Raw genomic sequence first — 11,311 nt, 5'->3', positions numbered from 1 at the left:
CATCACGTTACTCCTATCTCTTTCACTACGTACATTTCGACTGCTACTCTTGTTACTGTTCTTGGATTTCTATTCTCTACATTTTTGTCACTCAGATTCGGTATTATCAATTTAATTTATTTCTTAATCATATTTACTACTTTTAATTCCTTTTCTCTCTTTGCTTTATAATTGTTCAATCGATCTCTTAATAGTTGTTATCATGCTTAGTTTTGATTATTTAGTTATTGCAATTGTCAATCCGACGATTATGAGTAGCTAATTCCCTATGCTAAGACTATAGGGGACCCATGATTTGAAGGGAGAGTAATCGATCTACTAGGTTAATATCGACTGTCTTTGTTGTTTAAATGCTACAATTAATTGTAATTGCCTAATTGAGTCGACGCAATTAGACCCTTATTCTTGGTGGACCTTAACCTAGACCGAAAGGTTGGAAGAGGCGGACTAGTAGCGAACAATAGAATATTGCAAAATGAGGGCGAAAGTTAAACTGTTTACATTTTAGGGTGAATTAAGGACCGAAAGGTGACGTTCGCTACCCCTTAGACCGTACTGCATTGACCTGGGACCTAGATTACTCGACCGGATAATTATGGTGAACCGATTTGTCTTAGCTATTCTCTTTTATCTATTAAACTCCTTCCTTTATTCCTCTTTCCTTATTCTCTTAGTTTAGAAATCACATTTCAAAAACCCCCAATTTGGTTACTTAGACGAACTTGAATTTAGCCGACAAATTCCTACCTCTCTGTGGATTCGACCCGACTTCCCTAGCTATATTAGTTAGAGCCATTGGTTATTTTTGACAGTGCGCGACGGACGTGTCAAGAGCCTCTAATGCGCTACGAGAGGGGATTCAAAGACTCCTCCTCGATTGCCACTCGAATTCCCATATTCACTTTATGGGTGGCTAAGTCATCAATGATCTTCCACCCCTTAGTCTCTCCCATATTCTCAAAAATCGGCCATTGGTCGCAGATCCAAAATAGCCCTCTGATCGTCATACAGCCCGTTATAGAACTGATTGCAAAGACTCCATTTTTCGAACCCATGGTGCGGAATAGTTCGCACCAGCTTCTTGAAACGGACCCATGCTTCATGAAAGTTCTCATCAGGTCCCTGTTTAAAGCTCGTGATCTGAGCTCTAATGGCATTCGTCTTCGAGGCAGTGAAGTATTTCTTGTAGAATGCCAAGGTCAAAGAATTCCAGTCGGTGATCCCATGAGCGGCTCGATCCAGATCTCTGTACCACTCCCTTGCAGCATCACGGAGTGAGAATATAAACATGGTCTCCTTTATCTGGTCCTGGGTCACACCGGTCGGTGGGGGTATAGAGCAGCAATAATTGATAAATATCTCCATATGCTTGGCTGCATCTTCATTTGCAGTACCCCCGAACTAGTTCCTCTCAACTAAGTTGATATAGGAAGGCTTCGGTTCGAATTTCCTATCAGCTCCAGGTAATTCGAACCCCTTCTATAGATTTGCAGCTGTCGGCTCAGAATGACTTGCTATAGTTGCTTCTTCACCATGACTGGAATTTCCTGGAGATGTGACTGTCTCACCAAGAGGTAGAAGCAGGAGATGTAGGTGGGTCTTCTTCGAACAATTCGTTCTCGTAGTAACTAGACAGAGTACTAAGCTCTTCCTCTGTCGGCAATATCCTAGATGATCGTCTCAACTCACGCAAGGTCTTCTCAATCTCAGGATTGAAAGGTACTAATTCACCACCCTGTGACCTGCGCATAAGAAGAAACTACAAAAAGAATATAAGAAAAGTTTAAGGAACGGATGTCCCTTAAACTAAGAAACAGACTAAAATAAAACAACTAAAAATTAGAACAATTGCCTCCCCGGAAACGGCACCAAAATTTGATACCCATCGTTGTGAGCACCAAGAATAATATTTATAATTCCTATTAAAACTAACCTAGGCTAGTGGTAACAGGGTCGAACCACAAGGAGGCGAATGTAATTAAAAGTTGTCTAAATTTAGTCTAAGGTAACAAGAGTGGGGGTTGGTTTGATTTGGTCTATAGCTAATAACAATAAAAATTAAACTAAAGAAATATATTAAATCAAATATAAAGAAGGGTACTAGGATGGTCGGTTCACTATAGTTTCAAGCAAAAAACTAAGTCGGTCTAAATCAAACACATGAGGCGGGAAAACAAGAGGTCCTCTCAGTCCACTCTTTACAGATAACATCTTTCGATCTCGCTATAAGTCCCTAATATCACTAATACTGACTCTCGTCCTGAAAAGTGACTAATAATCTAAACTTTACCTTTCTTTCGATCTCAGCATAGTTTAGTCATTTTAATTGGTGATCTAACAACTGTCCCTATCTCTCGATCTAATGGGTCAGTCACATCCTAAACATTCAACTAGCCGTGTGCACTCGATTCGTCGAATAAAGAATTAAAACAATTAAAACGAAGGTAAAACCTCACGTGGCCAGTCGATCGACCAGGTATGGCGGTCGATCGACTGACCCGCGATATCAATCCATGTTAATTCTACGCCGCCTAATCCTAAAGTCCCCCTAAATCCTAGCACAAGCAATTTAGCTACTCATACTGAAATTAAAGGCAACAATAAAATTGGCTAAATAAACTACAGAATTCATGATTAATGCGGTAAAATAAACAATTAACATAAGACGGCAATTCGGCTTTGGGGAAACTGATCTAGCAATTCTACAACTACGAATGAATGCAAAATAACTGAATAAAACGAGAGAATACCGTGTGAATTGCGAAGGAAAAGAACAAAGCCGAATGCAACAGTGAATTGTATTCAATACCGAAGTAATCCTCGAACCCTAATTAATAAACTCAAACTAAACGGAATTGAAAACTGAATAAGAACTTCCTCCTTTTCTGAATGTTCTAGGTTACGTTATATAGAAAAATATACGTAATACTTATTATCAAAACCTAAACACAATGGGCTTGCTTTTCCTCGATCTTCTTATTCACGTCTGATTAGCGTCTTGGTCGATTGACCAAGCATGGCGGTCGATCGATCGCGCCCGAAGCGAACAAAGAGCTACCGGAACCCGCAGTTGGTCGATCGATCAAGGCGCGGTCGATCGACCAAGTAGCTGATAGTTGGCTTCTATAATCTCGTGGATTTGTCTTTTGGGCCTTGAAACGCGCACCAAGCTCGTTCCTTAAGTGAATTCTTCACGTCAAATGCAATGCAGGATACTCGGGGACGGATTTAGCTCAATTTCCGTTGAATTCTTCACATTTCTGCAATAATGTACAAAAACACGAAAGTAGACGGAAAGAGGGGGAATAGTAGCATAAACTACTAAAATGAGCTCTGAAATGCGTGTAAAACAGGACGTAAAACATCATATAAAAGACACGCATCAGTGGTAATGAAAGAAAAGAACTTGAGGAGCTAGTGTCAGTGTACGTAACAAGTGTGGATCGTGAGTTATGCTTTTGACGATGGGAGTTTTATATAGTTTATATAGAGAGGTATGTCGTATTGCGGTAATGTGGAAAAGTTGAAGTTTTGGGTTAAGCTAAAGATTTTGAGGTACAGGTTAGGGGTGTGACGAGTGAATTGAAGTATGAGAATTGTTTAAGTAAGAGAGCCTTGGATATATGCATGGCGAGTGCTTAGAGTATAGGTGGTTATCTATGACATGTGAGGGTGATGAGAATAATGAGAAGATATAACTAAGGATATAGTATTAGTGAGTTACGAGGACGTAACTTTTATCTTAAGAGTAGTAGGATGCGATAAAAGAGATTTTGATAGTTGTGCATATGGTAGTATATTCACAGTAGAGTGTTGGTGTAGCATAAAGAATGAAGTTGTATATTTTGTGGTTTATGTTGTTAAAAGGCCATGGCCATGCTTGTAGTAGTTGATGTTTAGGAGTGTGAGAATATTTCACTAGTGTTGACAGTTGGATGATGAGGTTATGAGTGTGAGTAAACTTCGAGAACGAAGTTCCTTTTAAGGGTGGTAGAATGTAACATTCCGTTTGATGTCTATGAGTGTCTTGATTTTGGATTTGGGAGTGGATGATATATTATGGAGCTAGCAGCGTTAGAGGATGGTAGTTGGTAGTGTATGGAGTTAGTGTCAGGAGAGTTTATGATGTGGTAGATAAGATATCGTGAGTCATGTTGTGGAAGTAAACATAGTTGGTGGAGTGGATGTTAAGAGTTCATGTTTTATGTTTGGTCGAGTTCTTGAGTTCTTAGTATGTTGTTGTGTCTTGGTCGAGTTAGTATGGTTGTTTTTAGGTATGGGTTGAACTTCGGGGACGAAGTTCTTTTTAAGGAGGGAAGACTGTAATACTACGATTTTATGAGTCTCTGGGTACTCTATCGAGTAGGCCTTACTCTGTCGAGTAAGGGTGAGTTGCTGTTTAAAATAGTTTCTGACCTGTAGGGTACTCGATCGAGTAGCCTTGGTACTCGATCGAGTAGGCGGCACTCGATCGAGTACGTCACTTACTCGATCGAGTAAGTGTGTTTTACGGGGTTGTTTTGTTGGGTTTTGCTAATATAAAAGGTTTCCGTTAGTTTCTTTAATCACTTTTATCCTTTCTAAACCTTTCAAAAGAAAAAGGAGTTACGTAGTTCTCTCTCGTTACGTTGTTGGCAAATCCCCAAGGCTAGGAGTGTCGGATCATCTCGTTCTTTGCATCATAGTGTTCCTTGTGTCAAGGATAAGATCTACATACCAATTTTATAGTATTTCGTTAAGTTTCGTTAAACCCTAATTTTGGGATTGGGGGTTTTCTATGTTTATGTTGATGTGGTAGTGATTGTATGATTATGTGTATAGGAGAAGGGTTCGTAGAGGAAAGGTTTTGAGACAGCTGCTAGATCGTCTGATGTTTGTGTTGCATTCCAGGTAGGGTTTCCCTACTCAGTATTAGTCCCATAATGCATTGTTGGTGTTGTGTAATTGCTGATTATTATCGTATTGGTTTTATGACGGTTGTTGATTGATTGTTGTTGATGGTTGTGATATTTTGTCTCTGGTTCTCGAGATGCGTTCTCGGCTGAGTGGAGTCACTTGCGGGAGTGGCTTCACGCCCTAGTTTCACCCTCCGTGGAACCCGCCACGGGAGGGGATGTGCACATTAATGGGGCAGGGTTATCGCTCGGTATGATGAGCGGGGATTTGGTGGGTACGGCTGCGGTCCCCCACCGGCGGTGGTCGTCCAGGTGGACGATCGGTGACGGAGATTGATTGGTGTGGATGATTTTGTGTGACTGTTTGGGCTGTGTTGTTTACTGTACTGTTGGTTATATAAATTGTGTGATTAGTACTGACCCCGTTTAATGTTTTAAAAACTGTGGTGATCCATTCGGGGTGGTGAGCGATTATTGAGCGTGTATGATATGACGCGTATGGGATAGCCGAGATGAGTCATCACGTGGCGCTTAGAAGTCTTCCATTGTGTCGACGGTGTTTTGTAGCTTTGATAGTTTTAGCGATGAGACCGTCCGAGAACCTTGTATTTCGATTTATCGCTTTTGGTTTTGATCATGTAATCACTTAAACTATGTTTACTTTTAAAGTACGTTTCTTTATTGTCTTATGATTATCATTGCCTCAGGTAACCGAGATGGTAGCACTTCCATGCCTTAAGTGGTCCTAGTAAGGCACTTGGAGTATGGGGGTGTTACATTTTCTCAGAGTTTTGAAGGGCAAAAAGGTAACGGTGATAGGTTACTCGACAAAACGTCGAAATTCCGTCTTATGTGTTGTTTTATGTGTTCTTTTTCTGATAAATTTTGGTTCTGTACATTTTTCTCATTTGTATAATAAATTTTTGTCCCACATTGGTGTTGGATTGGAACAGTTTTGAGTCCCGATTGCTGTCTTGAGCTCCATTTACTTGAGCTCGGTTAATGGCTCAAAATGACGGGTAAATTGGCATGTTTTCACAGTTACCATGGTTGCCGTTGGGGTGGATTTAGGGGTTGTTGTTCATATTTTATTTGTTCTATATTTCCGTCGCAAATTAATGTTGGAAACGGGCTGGTTTGAGGCGGCATATTACTCTGCTTCAGACCGGCTTTTGGTTGTTGGTCAAGTGGTTGTTTGAGACTGTTAGGGAGTAGGAATAAGTGTTACTAGGACTGTTTTTAGATGTGAAAAATGGTACCTTGTCGGGACCGGTTTTGGTGCTTAACAATGCAGATTTTGTGATGAATTTTGAGACGATTACATGCTGAGTTTGGGACGTTTTGTGTGTGTTCATTGGACCGTTTCTTGGGACTATTTTAGCACGGGTTTTAGGCAGAAATGTGGGCTGTTTTGAGCAGTCGTGGAGGAACTGTTCGGACTATCTTTGGACGGAATTTGGTCCTTTGTATATATGGAATTATCGTGTTAATTTACGTCTCGTTCATGTATATAAAACCCGACTTAAACTTGTCTCGTTTTAGTTGTTGTTGCACGGTTGTTGGTGGCTGTTTGGGTGGTCATTGTGGCTGCCCCGTTTAGATGTTTGTGGGAGCTGTGTTGGAGTTCGACAGGTGACCGACCGTAGGCTGGCAGCGTGGCCATGGCCTGGTTGCTCGGGTCAGTCTCGGGGCAGGGGATACACTCACAAGTCATGCCCCTGTTTTCTTTCCCTCCTTCCCTTTTTGTCTTATGTTGGATGGGAAAGGCTGCTGTATTTGATTCCATCGGACCATAGGAGTTGTGGCTTATCAATTTGGGCTGAGTCGTGCTTTTGGTTATTGGCCCAGTTTATAAGATGGTGTTGTCTTATGAATATTTCGTTTGTGGTTATTATTTAAATTCTATCTCCCGTCTTATATGACTTAATTCGTTAAATATCGTTTATTCATATATTTTTCGCACACTAATCATAAAAGTGGGATTTATTATTTATTCAAGTCAAAATTCGATGAAATGTCTCACTTACCTATAATATGAATTTTTAATCCGTTCATCCTCATTTATTTATTGTATCTCAAATATGAGTGAATTATTCTACTTATTTAATTAAATTGAGTCATTTATAATTGGATGCTTGTTTTGCTTATTATAAATGGTTCATCTTCGTTTGTTTACATTTTTATTCAAGTGACAAATATTGAAGAAATGGGTTACTTATTCATATTCATGATTATGATTTGGCATGAAATGTCTCACTTGGTTTATCATCGGTTCATTACATGTAGTAGTCTCTTTCCAAGTTAATTTGTATCGCTTGGTTGAGTCTTATTCGTTTGATAATGCCTTAATGCTATACCGTATTTCTTGACTTATCTTTACGCCTCTTTCGGACTGTCTTGCCGATTGTGGATTTAGCTCATATCTTCCACCTCTTTCCGACTGTCCTGCCGATTGTGGGTTCTCGATTTCCGATTCAGGGTTCGGGTCTTGGATGCGGACTGTCCTGTCGCATGTCGAATCGGGAACTGTGTTGTCCCGAGAGTCTGACCAGATTTAGACTAGGACTGAGTCTTGGGAGTACAATTGTTGTCCTACCAGGGGAATTATATTTTGATATATGAGTAGTAAAGGTCTTGCTTGGTTATAGATATTGGTATTTGTCTTTCAAGGCAAGAGTTATGCCTTGTGTTGTTTCTCTTGGTCATATCGGATACTAGGGGTGAGCTATAAGCCCTCTAGTTGCGATATGATCATCGGGATTGATGTTCCCATCTGTTCTTATGGTGAGATGCAAGCCATAAGTATGAATGTGACATTAGTAGCCACGTCCTGTGCAATGTTTGCTAAGTGGTTTTCCCAGTAATGGCTACAGTTTCTATTCTTGTAATTTGCATTGGTTGATTCCTTACTTAACTGCTTCACATGCTTCGGATTCTAATCTCACATCTATGTTGCATTTCCTTGAAACGCGTGCTTTGGTGTAGATTACCGTATTCCCATCTTTCATATTATTTAATTTTCTCACATGAGTAGTTTAATCGGTATCATGCTAATGTCGATCTATCTTGTTCCATCTCATTTAATTGCCATATTTAAATATAAACTTGATATTCATATCTTTTGTAAGTATCTTGCATGACTTACCTATTTTAGTTCTTTGTTATGTTCGTTTTGACATTTCGTGGCTGGGAGAACGTTGAATTACTCCTCACTGACTGTGGCGTTCATGTTTACATGAATGATAGGTATTAGTTGGTGCATCTATTGGGTGAAGACATGTGTGAGCTAGCGAGCACTTTGGCCTTGTAGTCGGATTATTAGGATTGCTTAGACTCACTTTTTATTATATTGTCATTCGAGGAATATATTTTCCCTCACCTTGACAATCGCGTTTGTATAATTTAAACTTTATTTTCGCATTGTTTATTTATGTTTTGGAATTTATTAAACCCGCGTTTTAATTTTTAAAAGTTTCAAAAATTTCCAAATTTCCGCTTGAATTTTATAAGTTATGTTTTTCGCGTTATCGCGGGGTGTCACAAACGGCGACCCATCATGTCCAAGAGCTTTAAACCCGCCGATTACATGGCTTACGCTACCTCCCAGCGAGCAGCAACTCATATCCCCGGCGAGTCCTGAGAAATTTCTAACTCCCCAGCGAGTGCCGATTTTTAGATGGATGTCACACATGCTATTTTCCACAGTCGATCATTCGACCATAGATGGCTGGCGAGCCTTACAACGCATATGGCTGGCGAGCCTTTTTCCGCAAATAAGACACAACTCAAGGACGTATCCCGAAGATGCCTCGGGTACGACTCCTTTTCACAAGCTGGCAAGCCTTTGTCCGCAAACAAGGTACGACTCAAGGACTTATCCCGAAGATGCCTCGGGTACGACTCCTTATCACAGCTAGCGAGCCTTTGCACGCGCACAAGAAGCAATTCAAGGACATATCCCGAAGATGCCTCAGGTATGACTCATTCCTATGGCTGGCGAGCCTCAAAACGCACCACCTTCAACACCGTATGGCGAGCCTTTGCGCGCAAAAGATTCAAGGACGTATCCCGAAGATGCCTCAGGTATGACTCCTTCTTATGGCTGGCGAGCCTTTATACGTAATCTAATGGACTTTAAACGACCCGCATCGGAAGTCGGCAGACTCTAAAATGTTCCCGACGGCAGGTCTTTGACTTGAATCCCCGAGTCGCCTCGACGTCGCCCTTCCCGACGGCAGTTCCTTGACTCAAACCCTTTTGAGTCTCCTTGACGTCGCAATGGTCTTCAGGTTGTAATCTTCGATTGACCTGGAGATCATACTTTGACTTTCGCCCTGTCCAAGCCTCAGTCAAAGTGGGGGCTCTGTAGATACCCAGTATATGCACCTTCCAAAAACCACTCGATGATGATCGGACTATAACGTGTTTTTGATATGCGTGCGTGGATTGGCTATATATGAGACGGTTTAATGCATTACTCAGATATAAAAAATGATTTCAAATGTTTTCTAACTTCATTTGCATTAAAATAACACTATTTAGAGTTACAATAGTCTTCGGACCCAAAACCGACTCAGAAACCCGCAATTCGAGTCAACCTAAGTCAGCCCAAGTCAACCCAAACCCCGAATATCAAAAATAATGCCATGAATGTCTTTATCATGTCATTTCAATTAAATTCACCCTAACTAGATTCAAAACCGACACCGGGCCAAAAACCGACTCGAAATTCAAATCCCGACTCACACGGGTCAAACCTGAGTCAAGCACACAAAACACCTACCTCAAGTAACACCAAAATCATATTATTAGATGCCCATATTGTTACACGACATCCTATTTGATTACCACAAATCAATAATGGATGGAGAATTGACCACGTCCAAATTGAAAGGGACAATACACCCATTTACATCACGAGGTAGCTCGCGCCTAAAGGAGCTGTGTGCTTAGCCTCCAAGCAAACTCAACCGACCTACCATCCCATATTTCTCTATAAATACCCACCTCCACACACCACAATTCTTACGCGAGAGTCTGCCCCCTCACATCTCCCTTAAACTTCTATACTCGACTTCCTAAGTCAACAAATTGACACGTGTTTACGACCTACCGATCGTAAACACAAGCCTTACACATTTTGTTTGGTACCGTCGCCGTGAATTCGACCAACCCATTTGACCAACTCAATTCATCAATCAACATGTTTTAATTAACATATTTTTAACTCATTTTCAAAACTAAATCCTTTTTTAAGGCACCTTTTTAAACTTCTTTGATCGCGAGTAGTCACTACGAGAAAACCGTCTCTAAAGTCGTCTACCACGCAAACATCAATACACGTAAGTTTGAGGGTGTAATCATCTCATTTATTTCATATCTTTACTGTTTTCAAAACTTTATAAACATGAACAATGAATAACACGATTCAAATATAGGTTAGACGAGCCAAAACCGAGTTTTGGCCTGAGACAGAAGCTCCTTGCTATGCAGGGAGGCTCGCGCCTCTTGTGGGTGTCCAGGTCTGACTCATCCGTGTTTGTTCTCGTCTTTCCTCTTTATTTCATTTCTTATTTGCAATCGGTTTTTACCATTTCAAATGTTTTAATTCATTTTTATGACAAACTTTTTAACCATAAATTATAATCACCCTTGGTTCCATATACCATGACGGTTTATTCCGTGACTCGATGATATTAATTGGTTAATTACATTTTAAAAAGAAATTCTTTTCTTTTATTTACCGTTTTAATTCATTTTTATGATAAACATATTTTGACCATTACAAAAATCATCCTTGGTTCTTTATACCATGACGGTTTATTCCGTGACCCGGTGATATTATTGGTTAATTACATTTTAATGGGTATTTTAACACCCTTTTCTTTTATTTACCATTTTCTCATTTATTTACATTTGCAAACATATTAGTCATAACTCATAATCATCCTTGGTTCTTTATACCATGTTGGTTTAATTCAAGTACGATGACAAACTTGACTAATTACAAATAATTGAACTTAACATAATTAGTTCAAATCAAACATTTTCCTTTTACACATTTTACAATGCCTTTCAAACTTACAAACACGACAACGAATATTACTAACATAATAGTACTTATTCCGAGTCACGTAAATCGTACTTGCAAATCATTAACCATAAAAAACGGTTTTAAACAAGTTTAATCCGATTACGGTTAATCCGAATACATGACGGATCAGATTGACAAGTTTGCGTTTTTACACTTTGTTATTTGACACACTTTTTAAAATAAATGAATCGTGTTAAGCATCATAACCCGAATTTGGTAAATGGATGTTAATTTCCGTTCTCACATGCAAATAAACTAGAAATCTAACTTAACATCTTATGCTTGATACTTGGATTAACAAACCCACTTAGAAAGCTCACAT

At 39.8% G+C, this 11,311-nt stretch overlaps 1 non-coding gene across 1 annotated transcript; it reads left to right on the top strand.

Annotated features, from left to right (window-relative positions):
• The first annotated feature begins 1,048 nt into the window (after nucleotides 1–1,048).
• LOC141636170 (small nucleolar RNA R71) lies at nucleotides 1,049–1,155 on the top strand. Its single transcript, XR_012540802.1, has one exon. It is a non-coding gene; the product is annotated as a small nucleolar RNA R71 (small nucleolar RNA).
• Nucleotides 1,156–11,311: the final 10,156 nt, after the last annotated feature.

Source organism: Silene latifolia, chromosome Y, assembly GCF_048544455.1.
Source record: "Silene latifolia isolate original U9 population chromosome Y, ASM4854445v1, whole genome shotgun sequence".
NCBI lineage: Eukaryota > Viridiplantae > Streptophyta > Magnoliopsida > Caryophyllales > Caryophyllaceae > Silene > Silene latifolia.
The sequence above is the reverse complement of the archived record's forward strand: the minus strand, read 5'-3'. Positions and strand labels throughout refer to the sequence as shown.